General features: G+C 57.1%; 5 non-coding genes and 3 pseudogenes across 5 annotated transcripts; all 8 read right to left on the bottom strand.

Moving 5' to 3' along the window:
• Positions 1–153: 153 nt before the first annotated feature.
• Positions 154–272, bottom strand: LOC146716153 (5S ribosomal RNA; annotated as a pseudogene).
• A 661-nt stretch (positions 273–933) lies between these two features.
• LOC146716152 (5S ribosomal RNA) lies at positions 934–1,052 on the bottom strand (annotated as a pseudogene).
• Positions 1,053–2,625: 1,573 nt separating this feature from the next.
• On the bottom strand, positions 2,626–2,744 carry LOC146716151 (5S ribosomal RNA; annotated as a pseudogene).
• Positions 2,745–3,443: 699 nt separating this feature from the next.
• LOC146716150 (5S ribosomal RNA) lies at positions 3,444–3,562 on the bottom strand. Its single transcript, XR_014919911.1, has one exon. It is a non-coding gene; the product is annotated as a 5S ribosomal RNA (ribosomal RNA).
• A 1,963-nt stretch (positions 3,563–5,525) lies between these two features.
• On the bottom strand, positions 5,526–5,644 carry LOC146716149 (5S ribosomal RNA). Its single transcript, XR_014919694.1, has one exon. It is a non-coding gene; the product is annotated as a 5S ribosomal RNA (ribosomal RNA).
• A 2,664-nt stretch (positions 5,645–8,308) lies between these two features.
• On the bottom strand, positions 8,309–8,427 carry LOC146716148 (5S ribosomal RNA). Its single transcript, XR_014919910.1, has one exon. It is a non-coding gene; the product is annotated as a 5S ribosomal RNA (ribosomal RNA).
• Positions 8,428–9,954: 1,527 nt separating this feature from the next.
• Positions 9,955–10,073, bottom strand: LOC146716147 (5S ribosomal RNA). Its single transcript, XR_014919819.1, has one exon. It is a non-coding gene; the product is annotated as a 5S ribosomal RNA (ribosomal RNA).
• A 1,763-nt stretch (positions 10,074–11,836) lies between these two features.
• LOC146716146 (5S ribosomal RNA) lies at positions 11,837–11,955 on the bottom strand. Its single transcript, XR_014919693.1, has one exon. It is a non-coding gene; the product is annotated as a 5S ribosomal RNA (ribosomal RNA).
• Between the last annotated feature and the right edge of the window lie 612 nt (positions 11,956–12,567).

Below are 12,567 nucleotides of genomic sequence, written 5' to 3'. Positions count from 1 at the left end.
TGTGGTGTAGGTGGCATCAGCTAGCAGCACAAGACATTGGAAAACAGCCAAAAGCAATGTCGTTAATGTGCCCTCATTAATGGGCAGCTGCTTTTGGTCTTTTAATACACCCCTTCTCTGGATCAAAAGCGGTTCAATGACATTAAAATGAAAGGCTTACAGCACCAGGTATTCCCAGGCAGTCTCCCATCCAAGTACTAACCAAGCCCAGCCCTGCTCAGCTTCCGAGATCAGACGAGGTCGGGCGTGCTCAGGGTGGTATGGCCGTAAGCTGCTGGGCCCAGCACAATGTCTCAATTTATGGATTCAGGTGATTAGGTGGCAAGTACCTGAAGTTACGAAGACAATCCTATAACCCTACCTTCATGTTTGCATAATACCCTAACCCAAAGGCTCAGTTTAGCATTTATCCAACAGCACAGGCCCTGGATTGTTGAAGATGGCCTCAGGAACCAGCACAGGGCCTGGTGTGTTGTACATGGCCACAGCTAGCAGCACAGGGCCTGGTTTGGTGAAGATTGCCTCGGCCAGAAGCGCAGGGCCTGGTGTGATGTGAGTGGCCTGAGCAAGAGCCACAGGCCCTGGTGTGGTGTAATTGGCCTCAATAGCAACTAAGGCCCTGGTGTGGTGTAAGTGGCCTGAGCAAGAGCCACATACCCTGGTGTGGTGTAATTGGCCTCAATAGCAACTAAGGCCCTGGTGTGGTGTAGGTGGCCTCAGCCAGCAGCCACAGGCCCTGGTGTGGTGTAAGTGGCCTCAGCCAGCAGCCACAGGCCCTGGTGTGGTGTAAGTGGCATCAGCTAGCAGCACAAGACATTGGAAAACAGCCAAAAGCAATGTCGTTAATGTGCCCTCATTAATGGGGAGCTGCTTTTGGTCTTTTAATACACCCCTTCTCTGGATCAAAAGCGGTTCAATGACATGAAAATGAAAGGCTTACAGCACCAGGTATTCCCAGGCAGTCTCCCATCCAAGTACTAACCAAGCCCAGCCCTGCTTAGCTTCCGAGATCAGACGAGGTCGGGCGTGCTCAGGGTGGTATGGCCGAAAGCTGCTGGCTCCAGCACAATGTCTCAATTTATGGATTCAAGTGATTAGGTGGCAAGTACCTGAAGTTACGAAGACAATCCTATAACCATACCTGCATGTTTGCATAATACACTAACCCAAAGGCTCAGTTTGGCATTTATCCAACAGCACAGGCCCTGGATTGTTGAAGATGGCCTCAAGAACCAGCACAGGACCTGGTGTGTTTTACATGGCCACAGCAAGCAGCACAGGGCCTGGTTTGGTGAAGATGGCCTCAGCAAGCAGCCACAGGCCCTGGTTTGGTGTAAGTGGCCTCAGCCAGCAGCCACAGGCCCTGGTGTGGTGTAAGTGGCCTCAGCCAGCAGCCACAGGCCCTGGTGTGGTCTAAGTGGCCTCAGCCAGTGCCACAGGCCCTGGTGTGGTGTAAGTGGCCTGAGTAAGAGCCACAGGCCCTGGTGTGGTGTAAGTGGCCTCAGCCAGCAGCCACAGGCCCTGGTGTGGTGTAAGTGGCCTGAGCAAGTGCCACAGGCCCTGGTGTGGTGTAAGTGGCCTAAGCCAGAGCCACAGGCCCTGGTGTGGTGTAAGTGGCCTGAGCAAGAGCCACAGGGCCTGGTTTGGTGAAGATGGCCTCGGCCAGAAGCGCAGGGCCTGGTGTGATGTGAGTGGCCTGAGCAAGAGCCACAGGCCCTGGTGTGGTGTAAGTGGCCTCAGCCAGCAGCCACAGGCCCTGGTGTGGTGTAAGTCGCCTCAGCCAGAAGCCACAGGCACTGGTGTGGTGTAAGTGGCCTCAGCCAGCAGCAAAAGGGCCCTGGTGTGGTGTAAGTCGCCTCAGCCAGCAGCCACAGGCCCTGGTGTGGTGTAGATGGCCTCAGCCAGCAGCCACAGGCCCTGGTGTGGTGTAAGTGGCCTCAGCCAGCAGCCACAGGCCCTGGTGTGGTCTAAGTGGCCTCAGCCAGAAGCACAGGGCCTGGTGTGATATGAGTGGCCTCAGCAAGAGCCACAGGCCCTGGTGTGGTGTAAGTGGCCTGAGCAAGAGCCACAGGCCCTGGTGTGGTGTAAGTGGCCTGAGCAAGAGCCACAGGCCCTGGTGTGGTGTAGGTGGCCTCAGCCAGCAGCCACAGGCCCTGGTGTGGTGTAGGTGGCCTCAGCCAGCAGCCACAAGCCCTTGTGTGGTGTAAGTGGCCTCAGCCAGCAGCCACAGGCCCTGGTGTGGTGTAAGTGGCCTGAGCAAGAGCCACAGACCATGGTGTGGTGTAATTGGCCTCAATAGCAACTAAGGCCCTGGTGTGGTGTAAGTGGCCTCAGCCAGCAGCCACAGGCCCTGGTGTGGTGTAAGTGGCCTCAGCCAGCAGCCACAGGCCCTGGTGTGGTGTAAGTGGCCTCAGCCAGAGCCACAGGCCCTGATGTGGTGTAAGTGGCCCCAGCCGGTCACTCAGGCCCTGGTGTGGTGTAGGTGGCATCAGCTAGCAGCACAAGACATTGGAAAACAGCCAAAAGCAATGTCGTTAATGTGCCCTCATTAATGGGTAGCTGCTTTTGGTCTTTTAATACACCCCTTCTCTGGATCAAAAGCGGTTCAATGACATGAAAATCAAAGGCTTACAGCACCAGGTATTCCCAGGCAGTCTCCCATCCAAGTACTAACCAAGCCCAGCCCTGCTCAGCTTCCGAGATCAGACGAGGTCGGGCGTGCTCAGGGTGGTATGGCCGTAAGCTGCTGGCCCCAGCACAATGTCTCAATTTATGGATTCAGGTGATTAGGTGGCAAGTACCTGAAGTTACGAAGACAATCCTATAACCCTACCTTCATGTTTGCATAATACCCTAACCCAAAGGCTCAGTTTAGCATTTATCCAACAGCACAGGCCCTGGATTGTTGAAGATGGCCTCAGGAACCAGCACAGGGCCTGGTGTGTTGTACATGGCCACAGCTAGCAGCACAGGGCCTGGTTTGGTGAAGATGGCCTCGGCCAGAAGCGCAGGGCCTGGTGTGATGTGAGTGGCCTGAGCAAGAGCCACAGGCCCTGGTGTGGTGTAATTGGCCTCAATAGCAACTAAGGCCCTGGTGTGGTGTAAGTGGCCTGAGCAAGAGCCACATACCCTGGTGTGGTGTAATTGGCCTCAATAGCAACTAAGGCCCTGGTGTGGTGTAGGTGGCCTCAGCCAGCAGCCACAGGCCCTGGTGTGGTGTAAGTGGCCTCAGCCAGAGCAACAGGCCCTGATGTGGTGTAAGTGGCCCCAGCCGGTCACTCAGGCCCTGGTGTGGTGTAGGTGGCATCAGCTAGCAGCACAAGACATTGGAAAACAGCCAAAAGCAATGTCGTTAATGTGCCCTCATTAATGGGGAGCTGCTTCTGGTCTTTTAATACACCCCTTCTCTGGATCAAAAGCGGTTCAATGACATGAAAATGAAAGGCTTACAGCACCAGGTATTCCCAGGCAGTCTCCCATCCAAGTACTAACCAAGCCCAGCCCTGCTTAGCTTCCGAGATCAGACGAGGTCAGGCGTGCTCAGGGTGGTATGGCCGTAAGCTGTTGGCCCCAGCACAATGTCTCAATTTATGGATTCAAGTGATTAGGTGGCAAGTACCTGAAGTTACGAAGACAATCCTATAACCATACCTTCATGTTTGCATAATACCCTAACCAAAAGGCTCAGTTTGGCATTTATCCAACAGCACAGGCCCTGGATTGTTGAAGATGGCCTCAAGAACCAGCACAGGACCTGGTGTGTTTTACATGGCCACAGCAAGCAGCACAGGGCCTGGTTTGGTGAAGATGGCCTCAGCAAGCAGCCACAGGCCCTGGTTTGGTGTAAGTGGCCTCAGCTAGCAGCCACAGGCCCTGGTGTGGTGTGAGTGGCCTCAGCCAGCAGCCACAGGCCCTGGTGTGGTCTAAGTGGCCTCAGCCAGTGCCACAGGCCCTGGTGTGGTGTAAGTGGCCTAAGCCAGAGCCACAGGCCCTGGTGTGGTGTAAGTGGCCTAAGCCAGAGCCACAGGCCCTGGTGTGGTGTAAGTGGCCTGAGCAAGAACCACAGGGCCTGGTTTGGTGAAGATGGCCTCGGCCAGAAGCGCAGGGCCTGGTGTGATGTGAGTGGCCTGAGCAAGAGCCACAGGCCCTGGTGTGGTGTAAGTGGCCTCAGCCAGCAGCCACAGGCCCTGGTGTGGTGTAAGTGGCCTCAGCCAGAAGCCACATGCACTGGTGTGTTGTAAGTGGCCTCAGCCAGCAGCAAAAGGGCCCTGGTGTGGTGTAGGTGGCCTCAGCCAGCAGCCACAGGCCCTGGTGTGGTGTAAGTGGCCTCAATAGCAACTAAGGCCCTGGTGTGGTGTAAGTGGCTTCAGCCAGCAGCCACAGGCCCTGGTGTGGTGTAAGTGGCCTCAGCCAGCAGCCACAGGCCCTGGTGTGGTGTAGGTGGCCTCAGCCAGCAGCCACAGGCCCTGGTGTGGTGTAAGTGGCCTCAATAGCAACTAAGGCCCTGGTGTGGTGTAAGTGGCTTCAGCCAGCAGCCACAGGCTCTGGTGTGGTGTAACTGGCCTCAGCCAGCAGCCACAGGCCCTGGTGTGGTGTAAGTGGCCTCAGCCAGAGCCACAGGCCCTGATGTGGTGTAAGTGGCCCCAGCCGGTCACTCAGACCCTGGTGTGGTGTAGGTGGCATCAGCCAGCAGCCACAGGCCCTGGTGTGGTGTAAGTGGCCTCAGCCAGCAGCCACAGGCCCTGGTGTGGTGTAAGTGGCCTCAGCCAGCAGCCACAGGCCCTGGTGTGGTGTAAGTGGCCTCAGCCAGTGCCACAGGCCCTGGTGTGGTGTAAGTGGCCTGAGCAAGAGCCACAGACCCTGGTGTGGTATAATTGGCCTCAGCCAGCAGCCACAGGCCCTGGTGTGGTGTAAGTGGCCTCAGCCAGTGCCACAGGCCCTGGTGTGGTGTAAGTGGCCTGAGCAAGAGCCACAGGCCCTGGTGTGGTGTAAGTGGCCTGAGCAAGAGCCACAGACCCTGGTGTGGTGTAATTGGCCTCAATAGCAACTAATGCCCTGGTGTGGTGTAGGTGGCCTCAGCCAGCAGCCACAGGCCCTGGTGTGGTGTAAGTGGCCTGAGCAAGAGCCACAGGCCCTGGTGTGGTGTAAGTGGCCTGAGCAAGAGCCACAGACCCTGGTGTGGTGTAATTGGCCTCAATAGCAACTAATGCCCTGGTGTGGTGTAGGTGGCCTCAGCCAGCAGCCACAGGCCCTGGTGTGGTGAAAGTGGCCTCAGCCAGAGCCACAGGCCCTGGTGTGGTGAAAGTGGCCTCAGCCAGAGCCACAGGCCCTGATGTGGTGTAAGTGGCCCCAGCCGGTCACTCAGGCCCTTGTGTGGTGTAGGTTGCATCAGCTAGCAGCACAAGACATTGGAAAAGAGCCAAAAGCAGTGTCGTTAATGTGCCCTCATTAATGGGCAGCTGCTTTTGGTCTTTTAATACACCCCTTCTCTGGATCAAAAGCGGTTCAATGACATGAAAATCAAAGGCTTACAGCACCAGGTATTCCCAGGCAGTCTCCCATCCAAGTACTAACCAAGCCCAGCCCTGCTTAGCTTCCGAGATCAGACGAGGTCGGGCGTGCTCAGGGTGGTATGGCCGTAAGCTGTTGGCTCCAGCACAATGTCTCAATTTATGGATTCAAGTGATTAGGTGGCAAGTACCTGAAGTTACGAAGACAATGCTATAACCATACCTGCATGTTTGCATAATACCCTAACCCAAAGGCTCAGTTTGGCATTTATCCAACAGCACAGGCCCTGGATTGTTGAAGATGGCCTCAGGAACCAGCACAGGGCCTGGTGTGTTGTACATGGCCACAGCAAGGAGCACAGGGCCTGGTTTGGTGAAGATGGCCTCGGCCAGAAGCGCAGGGCCTGGTGTGATGTGAGTGGCCTGAGCAAGAGCCACAGGCCTTGGTGTGGTGTAAGTGGCCTCAGCCAGCAGCCACAGGCCCTGGTGTGGTGTAAGTCGCCTCAGCCAGAAGCCACAGGCCCTGGTGTGGTGTAGGTGGCCTCAGCCAGCAGCCACAGGCCCTTGTGTGGTGTAATTGGCCTCAATAGCAACTAAGGCCCTGGTGTGGTGTAGGTGGCCTAAGCCAGCAGCCAAAGGCCCTGGTGTGGTGTAAGTGGCCTCAGCCAGTGCCACAGGCCCTGGTGTGGTGTAAGTGGCCTGAGCAAGAGCCACAGACCCTGGTGTGGTGTAATTGGCCTCAATAGCAACTAAGGCCCTGGTGTGGTGTAGGTGGCCTCAGCCAGCAGCCACAGGCCCTGGTGTGGTGTAAGTGGCCTCAATAGCAACTAAGGCCCTGGTGTGGTGTAAGTGGCTTCAGCCAGCAGCCACAGGCTCTGGTGTGGTGTAACTGGCCTCAGCCAGCAGCCACAGGCCCTGGTGTGGTGTAAGTGGCCTCAGCCAGCAGCCACAGGCCCTGGTGTGGTGTAAGTGGCCTGAGCAAGAGCCACAGGCCCTGGTGTGGTGTAAGTGGCCTCAGCCAGCAGCCACAGGCCCTGGTGTGGTGTAAGTGGCCTGAGCAAGTGCCACAGGCCCTGGTGTGGTGTAAGTGGCCTGAGCAAGTGCCACAGGCCCTGGTGTGGTGTAAGTGGCCTCAATAGCAAATAAGGCCCTGGTGTGGTGTAAGTGGCCTGAGCAAGAACCACAGGGCCTGGTTTGGTGAAGATGGCCTCGGCCAGAAGCGCAGGGCCTGGTGTGATGTGAGTGGCCTGAGCAAGAGCCACAGGCCCTGGTGTTTTGTAAGTGGCCTCAGCCAGCAGCCACAGGCCCTGGTGTGGTGTAAGTGGCCTCAGCCAGAAGCCACAGGCACTGGTGTGGTGTAAGTGGCCTCAGCCAGCAGCAAAAGGGCCCTGGTGTGGTGTAGGTGGCCTCAGCCAGCAGCCACAGGCCCTGGTGTGGTGTAAGTGGCCTCAATAGCAACTAAGGCCCTGGTGTGGTGTAAGTGGCTTCAGCCAGCAGCCACAGGCCCTGGTGTGGTGTAAGTGGCCTCAGCCAGCAGCCACAGGCCCTGGTGTGGTGTAGGTGGCCTCAGCCAGCAGCCACAGGCCCTGGTGTGGTGTAAGTGGCCTCAATAGCAACTAAGGCCCTGGTGTGGTGTAAGTGGCTTCAGCCAGCAGCCACAGGCTCTGGTGTGGTGTAACTGGCCTCAGCCAGCAGCCACAGGCCCTGATGTGGTGTAAGTGGCCCCAGCCGGTCACTCAGGCCCTGGTGTGGTGTAGGTGGCATCAGCCAGCAGCCACAGGCCCTGGTGTGGTGTAAGTCGCCTCAGCCAGAAGCCACAGGCACTGGTGTGGTGTAAGTGGCCTCAGCCAGCAGCAAAAGGGCCCTGGTGTGGTGTAAGTCGCCTCAGCCAGCAGCCACAGGCCCTGGTGTGGTGTAGGTGGCCTCAGCCAGCAGCCACAGGCCCTGGTGTGGTGTAAGTGGCCTCAGCCAGCAGCCACAGGCCCTGGTGTGGTGTAAGTGGCCTCAGCCAGCAGCCACAGGCCCTGGTGTGGTGTAAGTGGCCTCAGCCAGTGCCACAGGCCCTGGTGTGGTGTAAGTGGCCTGAGCAAGAGCCACAGACCCTGGTGTGGTATAATTGGCCTCAGCCAGCAGCCACAGGCCCTGGTGTGGTGTAAGTGGCCTCAGCCAGTGCCACAGGCCCTGGTGTGGTGTAAGTGGCCTGAGCAAGAGCCACAGACCCTGGTGTGGTGTAATTGGCCTCAATAGCAACTATTCAATTCAATTCAATTTTATTTATATAGCGCCAAATCACAACAAAAGTCGCCTCAAGGCGCTTCAACTAATGCCCTGGTGTGGTGTAGGTGGCCTCAGCCAGCAGCCACAGGCCCTGGTGTGGTGTAAGTGGCCTGAGCAAGAGCCACAGGCCCTGGTGTGGTGTAAGTGGCCTGAGCAAGAGCCACAGACCCTGGTGTGGTGTAATTGGCCTCAATAGCAACTAATGCCCTGGTGTGGTGTAGGTGGCCTCAGCCAGCAGCCACAGGCCCTGGTGTGGTGAAAGTGGCCTCAGCCAGAGCCACAGGCCCTGGTGTGGTGAAAGTGGCCTCAGCCAGAGCCACAGGCCCTGATGTGGTGTAAGTGGCCCCAGCCGGTCACTCAGGCCCTTGTGTGGTGTAGGTTGCATCAGCTAGCAGCACAAGACATTGGAAAAGAGCCAAAAGCAGTGTCGTTAATGTGCCCTCATTAATGGGCAGCTGCTTTTGGTCTTTTAATACACCCCTTCTCTGGATCAAAAGCGGTTCAATGACATGAAAATCAAAGGCTTACAGCACCAGGTATTCCCAGGCAGTCTCCCATCCAAGTACTAACCAAGCCCAGCCCTGCTTAGCTTCCGAGATCAGACGAGGTCAGGCGTGCTCAGGGTGGTATGGCCGTAAGCTGTTGGCTCCAGCACAATGTCTCAATTTATGGATTCAAGTGATTAGGTGGCAAGTACCTGAAGTTACGAAGACAATGCTATAACCATACCTGCATGTTTGCATAATACCCTAACCCAAAGGCTCAGTTTGGCATTTATCCAACAGCACAGGCCCTGGATTGTTGAAGATGGCCTCAGGAACCAGCACAGGGCCTGGTGTGTTGTACATGGCCACAGCAAGGAGCACAGGGCCTGGTTTGGTGAAGATGGCCTCGGCCAGAAGCGCAGGGCCTGGTGTGATGTGAGTGGCCTGAGCAAGAGCCACAGGCCTTGATGTGGTGTAAGTGGCCTCAGCCAGCAGCCACAGGCCCTGGTGTGGTGTAAGTCGCCTCAGCCAGAAGCCACAGGCACTGGTGTGGTGTAAGTGGCCTCAGCCAGCAGCCACAGGCCCTGGTGTGGTGTAGGTGGCCTCAGCCAGCAGCCACAGGCCCTTGTGTGGTGTAATTGGCCTCAATAGCAACTAAGGCCCTGGTGTGGTGTAGGTGGCCTAAGCCAGCAGCCACAGGCCCTGGTGTGGTGTAAGTGGCCTCAGCCAGTGCCACAGGCCCTGGTGTGGTGTAAGTGGCCTGAGCAAGAGCCACAGACCCTGGTGTGGTGTAATTGGCCTCAATAGCAACTAAGGCCCTGGTGTGGTGTAGGTGGCCTCAGCCAGCAGCCACAGGCCCTGGTGTGGTGTAAGTGGCCTCAATAGCAACTAAGGCCCTGGTTTGGTGTATGTGGCCTCAGCCAGCAAATAAGGCCGTGGTGTGGTGTAGGTGGCATCAGCTAGCAGCCACAGGCCCTGGTGTGGTCTAAGTGGCCTCAGCCAGAAGCACAGGGCCTGGTGTGATATGAGTGGCCTGAGCAAGAGCCACAGGCCCTGGTGTGGTGTAAGTGGCCTGAGCAAGAGCCACAGGCCCTGGTGTGGTGTAAGTGGCCTGAGCAAGAGCCACAGGCCCTGGTGTGGTGTAGGTGGCCTCAGCCAGCAGCCACAGGCCCTGGTGTGGTGTAGGTGGCCTCAGCCAGCAGCCACAAGCCCTTGTGTGGTGTAAGTGGCCTCAGCCAGCAGCCACAGGCCCTGGTGTGGTGTAAGTGGCCTCAGCCAGTGCCACAGGCCCTGGTGTGGTGTAAGTGGCCTGAGCAAGAGCCACAGACCATGGTGTGGTGTAATTGGCCTCAATAGCAACTAAGGCCCTGGTGTGGTGTAAGTGGCCTCAGCCAGCAGCCACAGGCCCTGGTTTGGTGTAAGTCGCCACAGCCAGAACCCACAGGCCCTGGTGTGGTGTAACTGGCCTCAGCCAGAGCCACAGCCCCTGATGTGGTGTAAGTGGCCCCAGCCGGTCACTCAGGCCCTGGTGTGGTGTAGGTGGCATCAGCTAGCAGCACAAGACATTGGAAAAGAGCCAAAAGCAATGTGATTAATGTGCCCTTATTAATGGGCAGCTGCTTTTGGTCTTTTAATACACCCCTTCTCTGGATCAAAAGCGGTTCAATGACATGAAAATTAAAGGCTTACAGCACCAGGTATTCCCAGGCAGTCTCCCATCCAAGTACTAACCAAGCCCAGCCCTGCTTAGCTTCCGAGATCAGACGAGGTCGGGCGTGCTCAGGGTGGTATGGCTGTAAGCTGCTGGGCCCAGCACAATGTCTCAATTTATGGATTCAAGTGATTAGGTGGCAAGTACCTGAAGTTACGAAGACAATCCTATAACCATACCTGCATGTTTGCATAATACCCTAACCCAAAGGCTCAGTTTGGCATTTATCCAACAGCACAGGCCCTGGATTGTTGAAGATGGCCTCAGGAAACAGCACAGGGCCTGGTGTGTTGTACATGGCCACAGCAAGCAGCACAGGGCCTGGTTTGGTGAAGATGGCCTCAGCCAGAAGCACAGGGCCTGGTGTGATATGAGTGGCCTGAGCAAGAGCCACAGGCCCTGGTGTGGTGTAAGTGGCCTGAGCAAGAGCCACAGGCCCTGGTGTGGTGTAAGTGGCCTGAGCAAGAGCCACAGGCCCTGGTGTGGTGTAGGTGGCCTCAGCCAGCAGCCACAAGCCCTTGTGTGGTGTAAGTGGCCTCAGCCAGCAGCCACAGGCCCTGGTGTGGTGTAAGTGGCCTCAGCCAGTGCCACAGGCCCTGGTGTGGTGTAAGTGGCCTGAGCAAGAGCCACAGACCATGGTGTGGTGTAATTGGCCTCAATAGCAACTAAGGCCCTGGTGTGGTGTAGGTGGCCTAAGCCAGCAGCCACAGGCCCTGGTGTGGTGTAAGTGGCCTCAGCCAGCAGCCACAGGCCCTGGTGTGGTGTAAGTCGCCTCAGCCAGAAGCCACAGGCACTGGTGTGGTGTAAGTGGCCTCAGCCAGCAGCAAAAGGGCCCTGGTGTGGTGTAAGTCGCCTCAGCCAGCAGCCACAGGCCCTGGTGTGGTGTAAGTGGCCTCAGCCAGCAGCCACAGGCCCTGGTGTGGTCTAAGTTGCCTCAGCCAGAAGCACAGGGCCTGGTGTGATATGAGTGGCCTGAGAAAGAGCCACAGGCCCTGGTGTGTTGTACATGGCCACAGCAAGCAGCACAGGCCCTGGTGTGGTGTAGGTGGCCTCAGCCAGCAGCCACAAGCCCTTGTGTGGTGTAAGTGGCCTCAGCCAGCAGCCACAGGCCCTGGTGTGGTGTAGGTGGCCTCAGCCAGCAGCCACAGGCCCTTGTGTGGTGTAATTGGCCTCAATAGCAACTAAGGCCCTGGTGTGGTGTAGGTGGCCTCAGCCAGCAGCCACAGGCCCTGGTGTGGTGTAAGTGGCCTGAGCAAGAGCCACAGGCCCTGGTGTGGTGTAAGTGGCCTGAGCAAGAGCCACAGACCCTGGTGTGGTGTAATTGGCCTCAATAGCAACTAATGCCCTGGTTTGGTGTAGGTGGCCTCAGCCAGCAGCCACAGGCCCTGGTGTGGTGTAAGTGGCCTGAGCAAGAGCCACAGGCCGTGGTGTGGTGTAAGTGGCCTGAGCAAGAGCCACAGACCCTGGTGTGGTGTAATTGGCCTCAATAGCAACTAATGCCCTGGTGTGGTGTAGGTGGCCTCAGCCAGCAGCCACAGGCCCTGGTGTGGTGAAAGTGGCCTCAGCCAGAGCCACAGGCCCTGGTGTGGTGTAAGTGGCCTGAGCAAGAGCCACAGGCCCTGGTGTGGTGTAATTGGCCTCAATAGCAACTAAGGCCCTGGTTTGGTGTATGTGGCCTCAGCCAGCAAATAAGGCCGTGGTGTGGTGTAGGTGGCATCAGCTAGCAGCACAAGACATTGGAAAACAGCCAAAAGCAATGTCGTTAATGTGCCCTCATTAATGGGCAGCTGCTTTTGGTCTTTTAATACACCCCTTCTCTGGATCAAAAGCGGTTCAATGACATGAAAATGAAAGGCTTACAGCACCAGGTATTCCCAGGCAGTCTCCCATCCAAGTACTAACCAAGCCCAGCCCTGCTTAGCTTCCGAGATCAGACGAGGTCGGGCGTGCTCAGGGTGGTATGGCCGTAAGCTGCTGGCCCCAGCACAATGTCTCAATTTATGGATTCAAGTGATTAGGTGGCAAGTACCTGAAGTTACGAAGACAATCCTATAACCATACCTGCATGTTTGCATAATACCCTAACCCAAAGGCTCAGTTTGGCATTTATCCAACAGCACAGGCCCTGGATTGTTGAAGATGGTGTCAGGAACCAGCACAGGGCCTGGTGTGTTGTACATGGCCACAGCAAGCAGCACAGGGCCTGGTTTGGTGAAGATGGCCTCGGCCAGAAGCACAGGGCCTGGTGTGATATGAGTGGCCTGAGCAAGAGCCACAGGCCCTGGTGTGTTGTAAGTGGCCTCAGCCAGCAGCCACAGGCCCTGGTGTGGTGTAGGTGGCCTCAGCCAGCAGCCACAGGCCCTTGTGTGGTGTAATTGGCCTCAATAGCAACTAAGGCCCTGGTGTGGTGTAGGTGGCCTCAGCCAGCAGCCACAGGCCCTGGTGTGGTGTAAGTGGCCTCAGCCAGCAGCCACAGGCCCTGGTGTGGTGTAAGTGGCCTCAGCCAGTGCCACAGGCCCTGGTGTGGTGTAATTGGCCTCAATAGCAACTAAGGCCCTGGTGTGGTGTAAGTGGCCTGAGCAAG

Source organism: Copadichromis virginalis, linkage group LG3 (assembly GCF_057382275.1).
Source record: "Copadichromis virginalis isolate Kocher_CV1m ecotype Utaka linkage group LG3, C_Virginalis_male_GT1.1, whole genome shotgun sequence".
NCBI classification, from domain to species: Eukaryota; Metazoa; Chordata; class Actinopteri; order Cichliformes; family Cichlidae; genus Copadichromis; species Copadichromis virginalis.
This window is presented reverse-complemented; position numbering and strand designations above follow the sequence as displayed.